This window comes from Bombyx mandarina, chromosome 10, assembly GCF_030267445.1.
Source record: "Bombyx mandarina strain Sakado chromosome 10, ASM3026744v2".
Lineage (NCBI taxonomy): Eukaryota > Metazoa > Arthropoda > Insecta > Lepidoptera > Bombycidae > Bombyx > Bombyx mandarina.
Window position 1 is genome coordinate 6212868 of NC_143217.1, and position 23802 is coordinate 6236669.

Genomic DNA, 23802 nt, shown 5'->3' on the forward strand with positions numbered 1-23802 from the left:
AATCCCAGATACAATACTCTTCAATTTAAATATCTGGATTCATACAACCACGTCGAATAATTTTGTGGTATATGTGTGGTATTTTTGATAGTGGCAGGAGTCGTGTCTTGTGAACCCGGAAGAGTAAATACCACCACCCTGCCTATTTCTGCTGGGAAACCGTAATGCATTTCCATTTGAAGGGTGGGGCAGCTGTTGTAGTATAAAACTAAGACCGAGGACTCGTGTTACAATAATTTAACAATTAAAAATTAGTAAATAATTTAACAGTTAATAAATAAACAAGATAATTAGCAGCTATTGTTTTACAAGTCAAACCACCACACTGCTATTAGCACCTTCGTTAAAAATATTATGTTGAATATAAAAAAAATTAAGTCGTATCTATTGTTATATAATAGAACATAATATTATACATATATTCAAGACGCGAAGTTTCAAGACTTTCAAGCACAGCTCTAACTGAAACTCTATAACTGTTTCGCGGCATGACATTAGTGTCGACCTTTTATGGATCAATTACACAAATAGAACATCAATCAATATTATAAAAATCCCAAACTCAGCGCTGTCAACTAGGTATACCTAATTAATATTTTATAATTTAATATTAAAAATTAAAAAGCAAAACTCACCGTCAACTATTAATGCGTCTTCATTTTGCTGAGTGCAGAGAGAATCTATTTTGAATAATTGATTTACAGTCTGCGACATTTGAGATTGCTCGATAAGCCGCCCTTCGAATTGATTGGAATCAACCACGAACTGTCGCTATTACAAACATCATATTTTAGTGACGAACCGTAAAGTAGGTTATGAGATTAATAATTTGAGTCAGTAACGAATAGCGTGTGTTCTTCGGGTTCATAAACCTTTCAAAATGACGAATAGTTTTTCAAAAATACTTGGAGACGGTGATATTTGGTTTTTTCCACAAAAAAGAGATCCGGTGGATCCTGGTAACATGAATCACTTCGTGTCTCTAGTTCTACGGCTACTTTAGTTTTCTGTTTGACTCCTTCTTTTTCTATTTCAGTCTGATTGTGTTTATTTTCTGAATATTTCATTGGGAATTATTGTTTGATGCCTTTTATTTCATTTACTTTTCACAAAGTCACTATTTCTGGGACGGCTTTTATCGTTAACATTGGAATAACTGCGTTCAACCACAGTAAGTTTCAAGATATCCTTTCGAGCAGGCACCATTACGCTCCCAGTGTTTTCAGAGCTTTATAGTAGATCGTTTTTCAAATAAAGTTAGAAGTTATTATTATTGCGATCGATTGTTGGCTAAACTTGCGTCTGGCATTACCGTAAAACAAACTTAGGGAATTTATCATTTTTCTTAATGGAGGAAACGTCATGAAACAAAGACGTTTGTTATAAGTAATTGTGGTTAAAATGAAACAACGATCGATTGAAATGACTGCATTCTCAGAACGTATGCATTGACGATGAGGTCCAAAGTGTGTCACTGTGCTTACAAGTACTGCCGTCTCCTGAAGCGAATACACACTGACACGATACAACAACCTTCGATAACTCATTAAATATATTAATAGGCCGTCGACGTATACGTCGGTAACTAAGCTAGTCGTTTTCGTGAAACAGTTATATGAGTTATTGGGCGAAAATCATGTCTAATCGAATTACGTATTCGCCCTCCATTGTCGACTAAGAGTATACATGTTTGAGATGGCTTATTGAATATTCGTGCCTACTATGACGTTTTATTGTTTTGCTTTCCCTAATAATGTTCTATAAATCATATAGTATCATTATTTTGTAGCTATGTAATATGAACGCCTTCGTAGGCGGGTGCTTTAATTCATTGTACTCATCTGTACGGAGTTTCAATGACTATTATTAGTTTCAATAATGTATTGGGCGTTCATTACATTTAAGTTATTTTACTCAGTAATAAACCAATGAAAATTAGAATTTTAGGCGGTGTTTGATGGTAAAGAGGTTTATGCCTTAATCATAATAAAGCAACGCTTATTTTGTAGCACAAACATTTTACGCTATGTGAAATAAAAGTAAAGAGTAGCTTATATTGAGACCGTGGATAAGGGCGAATGTTTTAACGGCTTGACCTTGGGGGTCGGTTAGCGAAACCTATAGTCAGTCGTCACGTTATCTCGGTATCATAGCGACTGAATTATGGCAGGCTAATGCAAGATGTCACGAAGGCACGCACCGCCGCCAATTGGTTATTTTTGGACGTAACGACCGCCAATTTCGCAAGAACATTTAAAAATTAGTTTTTAGGACTTTTTAGTTATAGCCTTTTCGTTATGTATTTGTAAACGAATTTATTGATGTAGCCGATTTTTTTTTCAGATAAACAAACAAACCGATGAATTGTGACAGCAGAATAGTTTTATAAAAGTTGGTTATTATAAAAATACCAAGATAAAAATCCCAACAATGACAAAAAAATGTAGGGCCTTTTAAGCTGGAACGTATCAGCTTCGTAGCAGAAACAGGCCGGTCGGTAGTAGAAATCCGTGCGGGTTTATAAGATGATGTGACAGTGTTCAAGATAATAGTTGCAGAGAGTATTTTTTTATTCGATACCAACTTTTTGATAAGATCTTCTTGCTGAAACTTTACTTTTTCGAAACGAAACAATTTTGAGAATGAGAATTAATGGTTTACGTGATTATTTATGTTTAAGACTCGTGTGTTCAACATGTTGTTGTAGGGTAACATAATTATATATGTACTTAGCGCCATCTATCATAAGCTATAAACAATATGTGTGCCTATCTACTCTACATACAACATTCAACCAGTACTCGTGAAAATAAAAAAAAAAGTATAGTTTTGCTCGAACTTGTTTTAAAAACCTAGTTTTAGTAGCTGATAAAAGAAATCGACAATCTTGAACTCATATATTCACACATACAAAACATTACTCATAAAGATAATAAGCCTAAAGCTCCCAAATCGCTTTGATCGTAGAAAAAAACGGAATGATTCAATTGTTTTTTAAACAAATCTTTTGTTAGGTTCGTTTTGAACTCGTAAAGTCATATCTACAGCGTTGGTTACGTTGAAATATTTCAACACCAAAAGGTCTTTTGTTGTGCGTAAACATACCCGATTCTTCTCGACGCGTTCAATGGAATTGAAATATCATCTGGAGCAGCTGGCGAACAGAATTGCGCTTGTAGCTACTGACCAATCTTGTTTGTTTTAAAAAAATCTGTTTTTATCCTACATACGCTAACGGAAAGTTAAAAAAAGACATTTTATATGTGTACATAAGCACACAGCAAAGATTATATGCGTATTTCAAAGATGATTCGGAAAGCAAATACCTACCTAATGGTGTCCTTTAAAATCTTTTCATATTTATATTCATTTAGAAACATCAATTTCTAAACTTAAAATAGGTTTAGTTGATCTTTAGTATTTATTATGAATATCTTTTTGAAATAGCTGAATACCACAACATTTAAATATCGGAGCTGTTTATAATAAATTTTTACTAAAAAATTTTTGTTTTCCTAATTGACTTTATCGCAGTTAGTGTACCTATTTTTTCATTTTATTTGTAAGCTATAAAATGGTTTGAAATTTTTTCGAATAATTATACGAAACACTACGCTAATGAGATAATATAGAGACAATATCAGTTCCCATAATTCACATGAAGTATAACGACCAAAGTGTTCATTATCAATATTAATTTTATCCATTATCACTGGCCTGTTAACACTTGCTCGTTTTGTTTGTAATACAAAAAGCCACGTATATTGTGTAAACAACACCTGTTATTATCCGTCTAATGCATAACATACACACAGCTGTAGTGTGATCAGTAACTTGACAAGGATATCACTTAATTACTTTTGTGGTATACAATTCTATAACGAACTTAGAAAATTGGGTAAAACTAAAATACCTATACATCGATAGGAACACTGTTAGTTTTGTATTAAAAAATAGATCGAGTTTCATAGTATCAAGTGGAATAAATTAGGGTAATGTACGTTAGTAAAAAGTGTCTTGGAATATTTTATGTTCACATACATAATAATATTCAGAGGATTAGTGACTTGAAGCGCTTCGTATATTTCAAATAATCCCGTTGTAGTTTTACTTGTAGAACGTGTTCTGTGCTTGCAAGAGTAGAGAGCATGTACCTGTATATTTCTGCTGAGAGGCCCTCATGCACTAGGGTTTGAAGGGTGGGCCAGTGGTTATACTGTTCAATTTTTTTTATTGCTTATATTGTTAGACGAGCTCACGGCTCACCTGATGTTAAGTGGTTACCGGAGCCCATAGACATCTACAACGCAAATGCCGCCATCCACTTTGAGATATGAGTTGTAAAGGTCTCACTTTTAACAGTACAACGGCTGTCCCACCCTTCAAACTGGACGCATTACTGCTTCACGGCAGAAATAGGCAGGGTGGTGGTACCTACCCGTGCGGACTCAGATGTCTTATCACCAGTAAAACTGAGACTAAGACCTCATGTCACAAGTTGGGTGGCGGCATTCACGCACACTCTTCTATGTTCATCATCATCAAAATCAACGTTTATGTTCTGGAAGGATCCTGCAGCAGGTTCCAAATTTTCCTACAAAATTAACCAATATTAACATGTAATTTCCACGATTGAAGACTAACATGTTTGGTCCACTACACTTGTTTGTACAAACTACATACGTGTTTTCAGTACATTTTGATGTCAACCTTCATTGGGAATGGTAGGATTTTTTGGGCGAGAAGAAGCTAAATATAGATTACTAGGTACTACTTACTATTATCTATACGTGTTAGAGGAATAGTATGGCTTTTATTGGCAAAAAATAATGAGATTTAAATACATAGATATGGAATTTTAATCGATTTACAATTATCAACGAAGATACAGAGGAATTAGTTAGATAACCAAAGGGATCGAAGTACCGTATCTTCCGATTCGTAGCCGGGCAAATCATAATGGACTAATTAATAAAACAGATAAATTGAAGCTTAAATACACGTCATTATATCCTGTCTCTGTTCTTGTCTATTTCTGCCGCATAAAAGTTCTAAATGGAAGTGAAAACCATTATTTTAATACAATTAAAACTGATCTCTCGTTTCAAGGTCCGCCGTAGAATTTTATAGTCCGTTGTTTATGGGCGCCAGTAATCTCTTAATACGTGTTGGGTCGTTAAGCCATTCGCTCATATGGCCAATTAAAATCTCTCTTCTTTTTAAAGTTCTACTTCTATCTGATGTTATGCTACAACAGCATTGCTGTCCTCATTTCTGAAAAGCGATTTGGTGCTGTAGCAGTAGTGATCCGCAGGTTTTAAACCAAAACAGCGACCAAAGTATGAGAACTCAGAACTTAGTAATTTTAGTATCATTTAAATAGTTGATCAAATTGTGCAACATCAATCAATTGAAAATAACTTGGATATAGATGATACAATCGTGTTTCTTTTTGCTTCCAGGCATTAAGTAGATAACGTAATAATATAATACGTAAATCATTTTATGTTCTTCAGCACTATTTAATAGCTCTTCAAACTTATGAAATTTACCCAAAAGATAAAATTTCTTTTCAGTTTTGCTTCATGTGTATTTTTGCTATAACTATATAGGTAGTATTTATTTACCCAAATGATAAGTTTTCTTACAAACTTCGTTCAAATGTGTATTTCTACTCTAATTATAGTTGGTCCAATTAAGGTTTCTTTATGTCGTATCATTGTTACTAGATTTTTCTCTTTCTTAGGAATGAATTCTTACATTTATGCGTGGATAAACACAACAATGCCAATGCCTATGCCATCCTACGATTTCGTTCGGAAAGTACATATTTGTATATCCTGGGTCTCAGTTCTATACTATTAGAGGCAATGTGTATGAATGACACACGCGATGATCGGATACCGCACGCCCCAACGTTTCATTATAAACACATTAATGTCAACAAACGACAATAAGCCTAAACTATCAGGATCGGAACACGGGCTGTGTTCAACTTTAGCTAACTTGCAACTAAAACGTCTCTATTAAAGTCACATTAGACAAATGAACAAGGAGTGTATTTTTTTTACTATCACTTAAAGAAGTAGACGAACTCAGACCTCACCTGAACCCCCCTTATGGTTACCGGAGCCCATAGACATAAACAATACCGTCTCCGACCTTGAGACATAAGTTCTAAATATCCCTTTGATAGTTCCACAGCTGCCCCACTCTTCAAACCGAAACGCATTACTGCTTGACGGCAGAAATAGGCAGATTGATTGTACCTACCCGTGCGGGTTCACAGGACGCCCTACACCCAAAATGAAATATGCATAGAAATATGTATATCTCAATGTTTTATAAGTTAACATGAAAAGGCTGATATATTCACTAAAGTTGTTGATAAAAACCTTCCTTTTTGTTCCTAAATTTTCGGAAAATAAATGCATGAAAATCGCGCACATACTTTTCAACTTTCATGATAATACAACAATTAGAAGCGAGTGAAAAATGGCTTAAGATATCCATTACATTTTCCCATTTATTCATAAATGTTTATTTATTATACATATTCGTTGTCACATTAAGTCAGCGTGTAAATACATGCTCAGAAATCGACGTGGCCCAATATAAACTCAACACAATCAATAGTAATGAGCTAACGTATTGAATTAGTAAACGCACCTCTGAAATCAGCGCTAACTCTAAAATCGCAATGGAACTTGAGTAACGTTAAAAGCACGTTCTATTCGTATTTCCGAGTGAATTCGCCGCAATGTCCTCGCGTAGCAAACGTGCTGACCCTGTAAATGGGTCAATTATAAACATAGCTTCACTTGCTGCTACATAGAAATGAAAAACAGGGAACTACGTTAAATGCATTTAAATAACGAACGGGGTAAGCAAAAAGTGCGAATAATCAGGTCATGACGTCGGAGACTGCAACGTTGTAGCTTCGCCTCTCGCGCACTGTGTGCTTATCAAACAATCTGAATTCATGAATATAAAAAGCACGCGGTTGTCGATGAAAGAAAACTTTAGGCAGTGACTGAGACTGAATTAAAATAGTGTTATTTATTCTGTTAACCTAATACAGAATTTATCTGTGCACGAAATCGTTGCGTTGAAATTGAATGTCAAATTTTACTATCTCCACTAAAAGTAATACGTAAATAACAATAGCAGGGCTGTCTGCACGATATTCCAAATAAACGAACGATTTAATGGTACACTAAATTATATTGCGTTGCTGTATCGCATGAATAGAACCATGAACTGAGTTAGTCCCATAACAAAACTGCAGGAGCTTTCGTCTATGAATACGGATGATCCTATTAGGGAAATTGTTTATTCTCAAACGCAAAGATAAGTAGAGATATTGTGTAAATTAAACATAAAATGAACGTAGAGTTAGGAATATTCTGTTATTAGTAAACATTTTAAATAAATTCATTAATGTTAAAACGAACTAATTTTACGAGTGCTCGTAATAAGTGACATTTAAAAATCATCGTGAGATACAACAAGGTAGTGCCGGGAGCGTCACAGATACAAACCGCGATAAACATCCGAGAAAGCAACACCGTGGAGCCAACAAGGGTGTCAGGGTTGGCAACATAGCGGGTGTTACTCCATCTAGTACGGAGTGTTTATTCTGCCGCGTATATCGACCGGTGAGCGCTCGCGGCTCGGAGGGCGCGCGCCGCCCGGCTCAGTCGCGATCACCGCCTTGACGTTCTTGGATGTCTTCTCACTTCAAGTGACAGCTGCTGCCGATTTCTTAACAACAAATCGATCTTAGCAAAACAAAATCTCAAATAATACTGTATCGAATTCGAATTGTCGGACGTTTAAGAAGCATGCTTATGTGACGAAACAGAACTAGAGTGTTTGGTTTGTGAATTAAAAGATTGCGGCTTTTGCTGGTTGGCAAATCTTCGAGCGGCTGTCCAAAGGTAAGATTGTTCTGAAAGCAATGGAAATTGTAAAATAATACGTTGACAATATTTATTTTATTGAAACCCACGAACATTTCATTAATTAAAGCGACACTAAATGATGTCATATGACATGACATAAACATTTCACGCTCGCTCCTCGATAAGAGATTGCGACTAAAATAATAACGTGCTACTACTATTGATATTTAATTAATTTGATTCAGTTATATATATCGTCAATGTCCAAACCTTGATTAACGATATATAATGTACGAAAATATACATAATATCATCATCATATTATTATTATTTAAACATTTTACACTTATTTTGTAATGAGTTACAGGCTTATGACTAAATGAAATATATTAATTGAATTTAATTCTCCGTTCAGTAAGCCTTCTACGAGGTTTCTCGGTATTGTAATTTTTTTTGTCCTATTCAATTTTGAACATTATTATTTTAAAATATTTTAAGAGTATAGAATACTTTTTGGTCTATATATTTAAATCCACGTATGAAAATTAAAATTTAGTTATGTACTATCAGAAAAAAAGTACAAGCTTTAGCTAGCTAGTTTTTACTCAGATGCATTATTGATAATAACACATTCCCGATCCTGCGGACCGAATGGTAAACATTCGACGTCGCCCTAAGCACGTCATTTTGGATCCTCCCGATCCACTGACGGTTCTTTTAGGTATCTCAAGCACCAGTCACCGTTCTCGTCGAGCCCGTCACTTGCGACGAAGGGCTCGGCGCGTAAATTAATCCACAGACACAGTCCACAGTGCTTCTCGCTGGATCTTCAGCCCACTGAGTTTCTCGCCGGATCTTCTCAGTGGGTCGCGTTTCCGATCCGGTGGTAGATTCTGCGAAGCACTGCTCTTGTTAGGGTCAGTGTTAGCAACTCTCCGGTTGAGCCCCGCGAGCTCACCTACTTGTTAGGTTACGCTGACATAGCCTCTCAAAGCTATCAGATTAGGTAGGTAAAAAAAAGAAGATAATAACAGCCAAGATATTATATTAAATATTAACATTAATACTCAGATTTGTTTCATCGTGTGTTGTTTTAAATAAACAAAATGCATAGGCGACATTTACTTTCAATCGCTTATTGGTGGTAGAAAGAATTGTGAGTCGACCTTGGTAGGTAAGTCCATCCTACCGCGAGGCATTCGTACGTTATGATTTGATTAGTGGAACAGCCATTCACAGTAGAATTGAGATTTCGGCCTCATTTCTCAAAGTCGGTGGCGGCGTTCATGTCACCATGGGCTCCACTGATCGCTTTGCCGCCATGGGTTGATTGTGCTTGTCAGTACTTTTTTGTCGTACTTTTGCGTGTAAACTGCTTTTTTAGATAATCTCTCATAGAATTATATTCTTTCGTCTATCTCTAACACACGTAATGGGAGGAAATGGTATCGTAATAATTTTATTTAAAAAAAAAATAACAGTTACTTTCAGGAATACCATCGTCTCCGATTCCATGTGTACCATGAAATATTTTGATGTATTAAACTGTAGTTCAAGATGCTAAGATGGGTGGTCGAACTCACAGCCCACCTGGTGTTAAGTGGTTACTGAAGCCCATAGACATCTACAATGTAAATGCGCCAACCATCTTGAGATATAAGTTCTAAGGTCTCAAGTATAATTACAACGGCTGCCCCTTCAAACCGAAACGCATTACTGCTTCACGGCAGAAATAGGCAGCGTGGTGGTACCTACCCGCGCGGACTCACAAGAGGTCCTACCACCAGTAATTACGTTATTGATACGAATAAGATTTGAAATCACATTAAATTTTGTTTTCGCGCCTCGACCAAGACTATTGAAGAGATTGAAACAAAAAATATACATAACAACAACTGTAACTTAATGAGTTCTCACCACGTTTTTCACGTTTCATGAATTTCTGATATTTCCACGGTGGTCGATGAATCCAGTGATTATTAAAAAAATGAACTACAAAGAGGGTAGGTATTGGTCAACTCGTAACACCTTTCCCGCATTCTTTATTCTAACCATGGTCATGGCGCTGGCAACAGCATCTAAATGTGGGAAACTCATAAAATGTGAAAATCGTGGTAAGAATCCGTTAAAGAATACTAAATATTACGAAGAAGAAGGACCACTGCGAAGAACCCCTTTGTCGTGGAGCGGCAATTCCAAGGAGTATCCCTGAAACCTTCCACGAGTATCGGGATGCTTGGGGTTGACATTTCTAGCGATGTCCAGTTTCGGAGTAATTTGGAGGGCAAAGCCAAGTTGGCGTCCAAAATGCTGGGAGTCCTCAACAGAGCGAAGCGGTGCTTCACGCCTGGACAAAGACTTTTGCTTTATAAAGCACAAGTCCGGCCTCGCGTGGAGTACTGTTCCCACCTCTGGGCTGAGGCTCCCAAATACCAGCTACTTCCATTTGACTCCATACAGAAGAGGACCGTTCGGATTGCCGATAATCCCGTTCTCACGGATCGTTTGGAACCCCTGGGTCTGCGGTGGGACTTCGCTTCTCTCTGCATTTTGTACCGCATGTTCCATGGGGAGTGCTCTGAGGAATTATTTGAGATGATTCCATCATCCATTCCATTTTATTACTGGTGGTAGGACCTCTTGTTAGTGAGTCCGCGCGGGTGGGTACCACCACCCTGCCTATTTCTGCCGTGAAGCTATAATGCGTTTCGGTTTGAAGGGTGGGGCAGCCGTTGGATGTCTATGGGCTCTAGTAACCACTTAAGACCAGGTGGGCTGTGAGCTGGTCCACCCATCTAAGCAATAAAAAAATAATCGTTTTTGCTATCGTACCGCCCGCCACCGGAGTAGAGTTTATTCATACTACCTGGAGCCACTGTGTTCATCCACAGTGCGTTTCCAGAGATCTTTTTTGCCACCTACCATCCGGCTTTGGAATGAGCTCCCCTCCACGGTATTTCCCGAGCGCTATGACTTGTCCTTCTTCAAACGAGGCTTGTGGAGAGTACTCAACGGTAGGCAGCGGCTAGGCTCTGCCCCTGGCATTGCTGAAGTCCATGAGCGACGGTAACCACTCACCATCAGGTGGGCCGTATGCTGGTCTGCCTACAAGGGCAATAAGAAAAAAAAAATTACATTGATTCAGTTTTTAAAAAAATGATAACATTTTTCCTACCTACATAAGATGTATTTATTTAAACCTAGAGATGTCAGATGTCGCCTATTCGTATTTTTATAATGTTAGGACTGTTTCGTAAATCTTAGGACATAGTTACACAATGGCGTTAAAGAATACACGCCGGCGTGGTCCCGTGGGACTGGAGTCTACTGACCTCGTCTTAAGCTCTATTCATAGTGAAACCGGCTTAGTGGGTTACCACTTCCGACACACGGTATACGTAACTTAGACCTTTACTTTGTACTCGAAATTCATGAAAATCACTGTTTTTTTTTGTTAATTTTCTAAAGTATTATCCGCTATGAATTGACCCTTAACTCAACCAATTAGTGCTACTAGCTACTATGAAACTTTGACATCCTTTTTTAAAGACGTATAATTTTTTAATGGGCAACGAAGTAAGCTGTTGTTTTGTTTAAATGGTTAATATTACTTCTTAAAAAAATAAGGCAATAAAAAAATTAAAAAACTTTTGTAAACCAACACAACTGTTAAAAATTGTTTTTCATTTTTTTCCTACCAATACTAGTAGCCTCGAGGGGTTATACTAGATTCGCGAGCGAGTAGGTGAGTTCACGGAGCTTTAACCAGAAGATAAGATTTTTAACGAAGTATATGACGGGTGAAAAACAGTCCATAATAATAATCGTTAACGCCGGCTGAGGGGGGTCAAGATGTCACACTATTTATGCTTAAGGTACGTATTTGCTTGGAAACCGGTAACTGGTTATTAAACACCGGGAGAGTCGAATTGGTTGATACGATTACGTCAAATGTCGCAGGTATATCTTACCATCACCATAGTGAAAACTCACCCGCTCTTTCATTGACGTCATAAAGATATATATCAAGATTTGATAAGGATGACAAGTTCAGCTTTTAGCAGATTTTCAATTGTATATTGCAATAATAATAACATAGGTTAACAATCTAATTTAAGTCGTCGTGGCCTAAATGTACTGGCGTCCAACGATACCATGCACTTTCACTTACTTACTTTTTTGTGGCCCGGCGTTTTGTGAGTTCGCACGGGTAGGTACCAATACTTTTCCTAATTCGGCCGTGAAGCAGTAATGCGTTTCGGTTTGAGTGGTGAGATTGCAGTTGTACTGTAAAATTTAGACTTAGAACATGTGGCTTAATGGTGGCATTTATAGCGCTGATGTCTATGAGACCCGTTATTTAAAACCAGGTGGGTCGTAAGCTCTTATACTCATCTAAGCAATAAAAAAAAACTCGCAAGTATCAGGTACCAATTTTTCTAAAAGAATACGTACCTAACGCGTGCTCACGAATGACTTGGTGAAGGAGTAGCATTGTACATTAATTAAAAATGTAATCTATCTTTATCTGTCTTCTTGCCCTATCTACAAGAGTAGGTTCCACCGTGCTGCCTATTACTAACCGCTAAGCATTAATTCGTACTAGTTTAAAAGATAGGACAGCCTTTGCAAACATGATACATAAATGGTAGGCAGCGGCTTGGCTCTGCCCCTGGCATTGCTGACGTCCATGAGCGACGGTGACCACTTACCATCAAGTGGGTCGTATGCTCGTCTGCCTACAAAGGCAATAAAATAAAACAAAAAAAACCTATTTGCAACTTCGGTCTCGTCAATCAAGGTGAGTGGTGGCATTCTCGTTGTAACTTGCTTGGTCTAATGAGCGTCTACAATAAATAATATGTGTTCCTTTTGATGAAATTCGGCAACGGAACCCTTAAAAGGAACTTATGTTTTCGTAAAAACACCCTATACTCGTACATATATTTTTATGGTCTATTAAATCGACGATTAGATAACCAATCGGTTTTTACCGTCCGTCTCTATATCGAGGAGAAAGCCAAAATGGTGCTTGTAGAAATTGCACGAAGCTCATGTTTACTAAAATTATAAGCCGTCGAAGATTCGCTTTTCTTAGTTCTTTGGGATGTCGTGCGTTTTACATATTTAACACCATCGAGCTTACCAAACATTTTAGCGGTCCGAAAAAGGTCGAGGTCATTGTTACGAACAACAAAAACATTCTCGGCAAAATAAGCCGTAACATTGCGGACATGTACGGAAGTCACGAAGAGATTTAATCGGAAAATATTCCACATGAAATCGAAACGTTATGAATAAGTTGCATAATATACACGAGTATACCTACTTCTAGTGTAGTCTAGTCTACTTCTGCTTCACTTAGATAAATTATACGTCATGTTTCGTTGACCGGCTTTAGCGGCCTAATGAATCGAGCCTATCCGGTCTTGAGACAATAGGCATTAGAGAGTGAATACTACCATTCATCTTGAGAGGTTGAAGTCTCAATTTTATCAGAGAACAACTATCCTAATTTTCAAGCCAGAATGTAGGTCTGCCTGTTAGAAATAGGGAGAATAGTATGCAAATCTGGTTGAGTACGCTTTGTAAATTTTGTGAGCTTTTTAATTTTTTTATTGCTTAGATGGATGGACGAGCTCACAGCCCACCTGGTGTTAAGTGGTTACTGGAGTCCATAGACATCTACAACGTATATGCGCCACCCACCTTGAGATATAAGTTTTAAGGTGTCAGCATAGTTACAACGGCTACCCCACCCTTCAAACCGAAACGCATTACTGCTTCACGGCAGAAATAGGCGGGGTGGTGGTACGTACAAGTGCGGACTCACAAGAGGTCCTACCACCAATAATTACGCAAATTATAATTTTGCGGATTTTGATTTTTATTATACGGTGTTATTCCTTCACCGTGGAAGTCAATCGTGAACATTTTTTAAGTACTGTTATCGGGTGGCACCTCCGGCCTCACATAATATGTGAGCCCTTTATTTATTTCGTGTGGATATAAAGTGTCTTAATTATCGCCGCCACCCTGATAATCCTTTTACAGTACGTATTTCATTAGAAAAATTAGTACCCGCCTGCGCGATCCGAATACCGTTGCATCGCCTGATACGAATGCACCGGACGTCTTATCCTTTAGGCCATGACGACTTCACATTTTTACACGATGATATATCTCTTTAACGTGAGAGTCGTTCGTGAATAAGTTTTACGTACGTGTGTGTATTTATTTTAAATATATGTATTTGACAAACTTGATACCTATTATAGGATCAAAGCGAAATTGAATTATTACGGGTATTATAATTATTGCATTGTCATCAGTCCTCGATGCGTGCAATTTTTTTTAAGTAATTCAAACTTCCGGCACTGTAAAAACGAATTAAAGTTTCCGTTTTATATAAACAAACACACATACACGCAAAGCTAATAAAATCGCATTAAAATCGGTACAAATAGAGGCTTTGATCCCTTGCGTGCAATACGAATACACTAGGGCCTATCGGGCGTCTTAAGCCGTCTTAGGACGCTTCTAATGATGAATGATTGATTAGTAAACGATCGAGTGAACCAGAATCGCAAATCACGATCGTATGATTGCTGCCTGTGGTGACTTACACATATAATTGTTTAGTTTGTAAGTGTGAGTGTGAACAAGCCAAAGTGCGCCGTCGCATCTTCCCGCGTCAGTCATCCATAGTTATTACACTTAATATATCATAAGACAGTCGTCCACAGACCTCTAACCGCGATCCTCACGAAACTTTAGCATGCATATGCCTTTTTTTTCACACTGGGGAATCTATTTACGGATACCCGGTCGAGGGGGGTAGCAGACCGGGCTATGTCGGACTCCGGCGCCTCCAGAAAAGAAGAGGGAGAAGAGGAAGACCGGGGTTCAATTCCTTCCAATTCCTGCCGGGACACTATGCCTCGAGAAAGGCGCGCGAGACGCTGCACGGCATCAGCCACGTAAGAGCTACCCCGCAAAACCGACTACCGACTAAACCTCATCGAGCTCAACCACTCTGACTCCACGAAACCCACGGTACCGCACAGTGCGTGCCGAAGGTTCGTCGTCGCCGGTACCCGTCCTGACAGTAGGATGGGATTCCATCCCCGGGAAGATCCCGCAGGACGTCGTCTCGGGAGACACACCGTGAGCGGTGCACAGGAGCCACCTTGCATCGCCTCACCATCGGACCGACAACCGAGTACCGGGCGCCCCCGCACCCGGCATCCGACAGCCCCTACGGGAGATGAACGGGAGCTTCGCGCCCGTGCCGCCCACTCCGCCTTCTTCGCTGAGGAACCGAAGAGGGATCCCACTCCCTTTCGCGCTCCTGAGCCTCACGGAACGCCATGACCAGGTCGCAAAACCTGGTAGCACGCATATGCCTATTCACGGTTTTTAAGGTTTTTTTAATGTTAATTGTTTTTAATGTTTAATGTTCACACCGCTCATAGCTCCCTCTGTGCCTAGATTTTCTCTTACCTATGCTTTGAACTATTCTCGTGTTTGGTGCTCTTCATCTTCTAAAGTGTAAAAGTTTTTTTGTAATGAATTGGTTTTTGTGAAATACAAGGTAGATTTATTCCGGTAACGGACCTGAGGCCCCCATTACCTTGACCAGAACTTATATAATTTTCAAATACAAATTTTTATTTTTCATTTTTATTGCTTAGATGGGTGGACGAGCTTACAGCCTACCTGGTGCTAAGTGGTTACTGGAGCCCATATACATCTACAACGTAAATGCGCCACCCACCTTGAGATATAAGTTCTAAGGTCTCAGTATAGTCAAGGGCTGCTCCACCCTTCAAACCGAAACGCATTACTGCTTCACGGCAGAAATAGGCAGGATGGTGGTATCTACCCGCGCGGGCTCACAAGAGATCCAAGATTACTTGTAAATTATAAAAAGCAAATAAAATACGGGAGCCCGAACAAGTTTACAAACAGAATGTGTTATCTGGATCGTTCCAACTAATGCTTTTCGAATCGTCCCTCGTCGGGATAGCCAACTTTATAATCTTGATTCAACTTCTCGAACGAAGGCCGAACTACAATTACTCAGATGAAAGAAGAAAACCTTTACGTTTCCCGTTTGGAATCGTAAATTGTTGAAACAAGAATCGACATTGCGGAATACATTTTAATTTTAAAGAAAGCTCGCTAAGCCGGAATGAAGATGAAATGTTTCAATCCGGGAATACTCACGGCTACTTAGAGCTAAAGGTATTTCTATTCATCGCCAGTGAAAGGGAAAACGCGTATTTATTTTCTTGAATGACATCTTTAAGTCTACACGAAGAAAATTGTAATTTTAGATCGATCGCCTTTCAAGGTAAGAAGGTTTTAAAGCAAATATATAATTTACACAACTTTATTTTATAAATCATGTTAATACAAGTTGGATTTTTTATTTATTAAGATACACAGTTTAGATTTATTGCATGCTAGTATTGAAATGGTAAGATTATGTAATTGAGATTCTGAAAGCTTGTGAAGAAAACCGAGGCGCGTAATGAGGACTCACCTTAGAGATTCACAGTTTGTTTTTCACCATCAATGCATTTATTCACGAAACCCAAATACACCAAAGTGTGAATGCTACGGCCCGTCTTGAATTACGAAGACGCGACAATTAGTTGTTTAGTGATGACCTGTTTATTTAAACGAAACGGCCCAGTCATAATTAAAAACCCGCTGTTGTAATGAAAGCGTTACCGAAACCGAAGGGTTAAATAAGTAAATTAATATTAGTAAAGTACTAATTTTTTTTTGCCTTAGCTGATGGCCTGGCCTTGAAAGGCCATTTCAGCGTAACCCTAATAAGTAGGTGAACATGTAGGTGAGCTCGCGGAGCTTAAGCCTGACGACGTTGCTAACATTAACCCTAGCAAGAGCAGTGCTTCGCAGAATCTACCACCGGATCGGAAACGCGACCCACTGGGAAGATTCGGCGAGAAACTCAGACGGGTGCGACGAGAACGATGACTGGGAAGCGTTTTAAAAATCTCGTGTCAGCTCTATGCCTCGCCTTGTTTTCGAGCACAAAGAAGTAATTGAGTCGCCTTACAAAATACTGAGAAATTTATCTATAAAGTTTTTGTCAGGCTCGAAACGGAACACTGTCTCTTGTAACGCGGATGTCGGTATAGAATTCGTACAGCGCTCTTCAATGTTACCAACATATTTGTACAACATAAATGAGGCCATAAGCGCAAAAGTGGCTTAATCCACAATTTTTCATATTCGTACTTATATATTGTAATTTATTTAAAACATAATAAATTTTGATGCAAAACCCTATACTAATCTCTAATTTCACCCATAGATTACATTTAATTATGGCTTTGTTAACATTGTTTTTGCGAGTATTGTTTTTGCCTACAAAGCAGTGTAAAAGTAAATTCAAACTTCATTATATCCATACTAACTACGGTAAGCTTAGGCCACTTTCGCGCTGACGGCCTCAAATGTCATCTACACCAAGTGTGATATGTCCATAACATAATACGGATTGTGAGTAGTGTGACAGTGTTTTAACGTTAAAGTATCGAAAGTTTTGCCTAGTAATTCCATACGAAAAAATAAACATTGCGGAGAGTTTATTCATTCGTGACTGAAATTACTTAATTTAAACATTATTTGCGTGTTTGCATTCCTCTTTTAAAATACCTTGGGCTTTATTAATCGGCACGGGTCAAGGTACATTCCAGCGATTTTGTGACATTGAAAATTGAATCAGATTTAAAAGGCCGCAGTTGCTTTGTTGATTTATAATGTTTACCGGTAACGGTGATGTGGAATTTATTTTTGGAGTTCCGTAGAAGAATTACAAAATACATGGAACATTTATTTTATACGTCCGTTACCGCAGTCATTCCACTGGAATACTATTGTCATTTCGAAAAGTTTTATTTTTATTCCTAATTTTAAGCTATATAAATAAAATTATATATAAAATAAATATTTGTGACTGAACACCGGAATGGGTGGGCCGATTTTGATGTTTTTTTTTGTATGTTCAAGTGGATACCAAAATGCCGTAGATTCAGAATTCGATCCACTACGGTCCATATTGTTATAGCTTATTCAAAAAAGTTTAAATTTTCGATCGATTTAAGACGTGTGGACCACAGTATTAGGGTACCAATAATTTGAGGAAAACTCGAGTACATACAATTTAAATTATAATGATAAAATAATAATTTTTAGACTGTTGTAAGATTTACTAGGGAATACCCTGTTTTTGGGTTACAAGAAATTCGCCGGACTTCTCCTTAAACAAAAAGGCTGAAGACAGAAATTATTGACAGGATTGCGAAATTTTAAGAAAAGAACGATTATTATAAGAAAACATGAAAGGATAAATGAAAGAGGATAATTTGATTTTAATCTTTTGTGAAAATAAATTTTATATCAAATATTGACGAGGTCTTACAATGAGCATAAATTGGAATTTTTTTTTTATTGCTTAGATTGGTGGACGAGCTCACAGCCCACCTAGTGTTAAGTGGTAACTGGAGCCCATAGACATCTACGACGTAAATGCGCCGCCCACCTTGAGATATAAGTTCTAAGGTCTCAGTATAGTTACGACGGTTGCCCCACCCTTCAAACCGAAACGCATTACTGCTTCAGGGCAGAAATAGGCAGGGTGGTGGTACCTACCCGTGCGGACTCACAAGAGGTCCTACCACCAGTAAATAATAAAACTGAAATATTTTTAAAATCGTTGTATAGCCAAGCAAAGTGAAATAAATATAGCTGACTCGTAAATAATATAATGTTTACACTAGAATTTTTGCGACATTACACTCAATGGTAGGTACCACATTATGACTTTTCTAAAAGATTTTTTTATTATTGTTTAGATGGGTGGACGAGCTCACAGCCCACCTGGTGTTAAGTGGCTACTGGAGCCCATAGACATCTACAACGTAAATGCGCCACCCACCTTGAGATATAAGTTCTAAGATCTCAGTGTAGTTACATATAGTTACACATAGTACATCATAGTTTGAGGTATGTACGAGTGTAGACAGAGAGCAATACGAATAAAACAATAAACGATCACTCCGTTTTAAGTGAAACCATTACATACAGACAAAACAAGGAATCCAATTTACCCATTTCCTCTTATTCGAAGCATAAAAACAGCTACGGGGCGAGAAAATCCCGGCTCTGAGTAACACGACAATAGAACGAGCATTACTATGGAAACCATAATGTTCTCGGCCTTAGAAAGTTTCAAGTGATGTAAAATTATTTAACGACTTACGCATAGAAATGTAAATTATACGGGAGTTAATTGCCGCACAGTAATTCTTGAGTATTGTTTGTGGACCAGTTAAAGGGATTTTAAATCGAATTCTATTGTTACTATTGTTGTTTTTAATACTCGTTATGTATGCGTTTATTAAATTTTTGAATGCTTAAAGTAAATGGCCTCTTAAGCTAGGATCTTCCTTTGTGATATGGAAACATACATACGAGACAAGAATCAGTTGCAAACATAATTTTTCCGAAACAAACTAACTTAGCAATATAGATAGAAAAGTATAACCGTAGAATCTGTATACAGTCACAATCTGTTATAACGACATTGAAGGGACTGCTCATATTCAGTCGTAAAAACCGATAGTCGTAACAACCGGTGATGTTGAATGTGTATCGTGCAAGTACAAACAAATCGATAGGGAATTATTGGAAAAATATATTTACATAATACGCGATTTTTCTTCAATATTAATTTGTTTTCATTTTTTTTGCGACATTTTGAAAGTTTCACGAATAACTCCACAAAGTTTTGGTGCATCTTGTGTATAGATAAATAACAAACTAACTGAAGAGATATGAAGAAGCGGGCTTTGACTACCGCATGCACGTGTTTTGTTTCTAAGAATTAGAAAAGACCCTACACTTAACTAAATCCTATTGTATTCTTTCCTGATTATAAAAGCCATTGAAGACAAATGTGGATACCTATTCAAATTGTTTACAATACAGCTTAGCCGGTCGTTCTAACAGATCTAATTCTCCGAAATATTAGTTAAATGTGGTCGTTTTATGAGGAATGTCGTTATTACCAATGTCGTAGAAAGCAATATTTTTAATAAGGCGGTCATATGGCATGCAGCCGGGACCTTTGTTCTTGGTTACTATAACCGGCATATTGTATTAAACGATGTCGCAGTAAACGGTTTTGACTGTATTAATACGTGAAGCAAAAACTTTGTATCCCTTTTTACGAAAATAGCGCGGGCGGAGGAGTATGAAATTCTCCACACTTATGGAGAATATAGAGAAGAAGTGCACAATGCTAATATTTTTTTAAAATAATACATAAAAGATACATTAAATCAATAAAGAAAACATTACACACCCTACATACCATGTATTTGACGCACACACGCATGCATACTATTTATTGTCAAACTTTTGTTCTTGACGTCTGTTGTCAAATTGAGAATAGATTAAATATTGTTTGTCTTTATTAATATTTTTTAAAGTGTAGCCTTGGCGAAATTTGTAATTATAGAAGTATAAAATACAATCATAATAGTGTACAAACTTACAATTCCAATTAATTATAGTCGAATTTCGACTACTGCGGGACCTCTAGTTAATACAAATAGACAAATAAAATTTATTAACATTAAGTTCTGTCGTTAAATATGGAGACCTCGTTGACATAGTTCCTAAGTATCAAAAACATAATATTCTGTTTGCCTTCTAAATCCCTTATAGATTAAAAATTGAAGTACGCAATTCTAAAATGTTATAAAAATAAACAAGAATTTATTTCAAAATTTAGCACAAACCCATAATTTTCCTGGATTTCGTAATAAAAACGAACCTGCACTTCACATCCATCAAAACATGTCGCCGGCGACGCGGATAAAAGTTTATGTATGTCGGGCGGATTATATACTCAAAGGTTGAGGTATGTTATTGTTGCCGGGGGTCGGAGGAGGGCGTTTGTCCAGCTCCAGCCCCTATGAGGAGGCAGTCTCCTCCCGGTGATGGTCACGGGGCGACCTAAGGGGGTTGAGGCTGCGCCGCACGCTACCGTCACTCTAGCGCGCTGGCACCAGGAGGACGGGACGGCGCGTCGGCGGCTGCGGACTGCGATGCGGTCCGCATTTTCGTCGTCGCTGTCGTCGCCGAACATACTGTTGAAGAGCAACCCGGTCGGCGGTGTATCGCGTTCCGACCCGGCAGGCTGGTTCTGGCCCAGCGGGGTATCCCGGAACACCAGCGGCACCGCCCGGGCGGCCTGGTAGGGCCGCCGTACCGCGGAGACTGACGTCGTTGGTCGTCGACTATCGCCTCGACGACCCGTCGGTCGGGCGTCCTCGGGGTGGCGCCGCGTGTCTGGTTGTAGTGTTGACCGCGGGAACCCCCCTACTCTGAACGGGTTCTGACCCCGGACGGAGATCGGACGTCGGGTGTAAGAGTGCAGGGGAGTCGTTTAGTGGGTGGGCCCTAAAATCCTTGGGCCCGCGATCTGCTCTCAACACCTGCAGATCGTTGAGTCTCACATACCCCGCGCGCCCCCTAGGCGCGGGGACCTCGTAGGAGGTTCGGCCCCCGGCCCGAGAAAAAAAAAAAAAAAAAAAAAAAAAAATGTTATTGTTACGCTTAGTACCAGCTTCGCTTGTTAGCATTTAAAAGAGAAATTAGACTATGAATCTGTAATGTTCCAAGTACATACGGTAGTTTTAATGAGTTTTATATTATTGATTTTAATTGGGAATAAGAATTCAACTCAAATCATTTCAATACAATACAACACAAAAGATTCAACTCAAGTATGGATACAAGGTGCATTTTATTTTATTTTATTGCGTAGATGGGTGGATGAGCTTACAGCCCACCTGGTGTTAAGTGGTTACCGGAACCCATAGACATCTACGCCACCCACCTTGAGATATAAGTTCTAAGGTCTCAAGTATAGTTACAACGGCTGCCCCACCCTTCAAACCCAAACGCATTACTGCTTCACGGCAGAAATAGGCAGGGTGGTGGTACTTACCCGCGCGGACTCACAGGAGGTCCTACCACCACTAATTAGGCAAATTATAATTTTGCGGGTTTGGTTTTTATTACACAATCTTATTCCTTCACCGTGGAGGTCGATCGTGACCATATGCTAAGTACGTATTTCATTAGAAAAATTGGTACCCGCCTATGGGATTCGAACATTAATGCATCTCTCAACACGAATGTACCGGACGTCTTATCCTTTAGGCCACGACGACTTCAATTTACGTTGCGTTACGAGATAGCGCTGGTAATTAATATGCTAACGATGAAAAGCACGATCGTATATGTGGATCACTAATATGTCATTTGTACATAATGTAACCCTATTTATCTGAAGCGGGCAGAGCGCCCGTCAGTTTTATTCGTTTTAGATTGCGCTTAAAAAAACATGAACTCACAATTGTTTTGAACTTCACTTGCTATGTGCGCTACAAAAACTTTTGTATGATGGGTTGTTATCATGAAATTTGTTGAGTACCATTGTAAAAAAACCGCGAAACAAAGGTTGTAATTTGAACTCAGTAAATCGACAAGCTTGGCATTTTTTGTTGTTGTTCTAATTTGCTTTTATTAGTATTAGTTTATTTCTGTTTCGGGAATCACACCCTGTACCTTGTATTTTAATACTTTCATAATCTCGTTTCAAGTTTTCTCTCGGAGGCGCTGTTCACTAAAAACTTAATACTTTTTATAAGGGTTACTTGAAGGTATTCTGTATAAAAAAAAACAAGGCTAATGTGCGTTGTTTGTAAATTAAACTTTCACGTTTTGTGGCTTAAATATTCATAACTTTTCTGAGGAAACACGCTTATTTTAATCCGGTCCGTCCGAAATTATTTTGTAACAGAATAAAGGCTAAAGTAATTTAGTTGGTCTTTTTTTCTTCTTTTTTTAAGAAACTGCTTTTAGCTGCTCACGAAATGTACACATATGTGCTTCGCTGATTGCTAAATAAGTTTCCGGCTTGCTCGTTAATATTTAAGCTAGGCTGATAATAGCTAAGAGAAGACCTGACATGATACGATACGATACGTACGATCTGTCTTTATCTTGGTTACTGTAGCGGCATTAGATTTTCCGGACTTGAAATTTTTATTCATTTTCGTGGGCTTAAGATTTCAGTGAAATCAAAAGATTACGTGGCTGGTATATTTCAGTTGTAATGTTACAGTTTTTGAGGATAATGTGGTCAGGGAACAATATTCTGAAGCAATTGCAACCGCATACGTTCCTTGTGTCGACACACAGCTCGATAGATCTATTGGTAGCGAAAATTTAATACAGATACAATAATTTCAAGAATCGACATCCTCAGTATGGCGTGCGGGAACAGTTAGAAAATACAGGGAGTGCAATGACGTCTAAAGCGACATCGCAATCATTTATTCATGGCACTAGTTTAGGTTAGTAATGTTACTATCACAGCTTAGAAGAAAATGAAGCAATAATCTGAATCGTGGCTAATGACGATTTCAACATAATTTTGTACGTAAGTAAATTCTATATAAAACACACATAGAGCGTCGGTCTCCTGAAACAAAATTCTTGCTCTATGGAAGGTCTTCCCTTTTACATTTTCTATGCTCAGGATCATTGTCATATTTTCCTAGCACCTCCCACTAACTCCATTGGTGTAGTATTTACCTCCTTTTCGGTGATGAACGCTCTTCGCCGGTGACATTGCCATCTACTACTCGTGTAGGAAGAAGGCGTTGCTCCATCGACGACTTCAGACCGCAGCTACCACCATGGGACAGTGGTTCCGGAAGTGGCGCATCGACATCAACCTCACGAAAAGCACAGCGGTGCTCTTCAGAAGGGGTCGCCCTCC

The 23802-nt window shown here is 38.4% G+C and overlaps 1 protein-coding gene across 1 annotated transcript in view; it reads left to right on the plus strand.

Annotated features, from left to right (window-relative positions):
* The first annotated feature begins 7698 nt into the window (after positions 1 to 7698).
* The window catches only part of Hs3st-A (Heparan sulfate 3-O sulfotransferase-A), a 44764-nt gene continuing 28660 nt past the window's right edge, over positions 7699 to 23802 (plus strand). The window contains exon 1 of the mRNA XM_028182111.2: positions 7699 to 7940. The gene's annotated coding sequence lies outside the window, so the exon portion shown is untranslated. The remainder of the gene's footprint in view (positions 7941 to 23802) is intronic.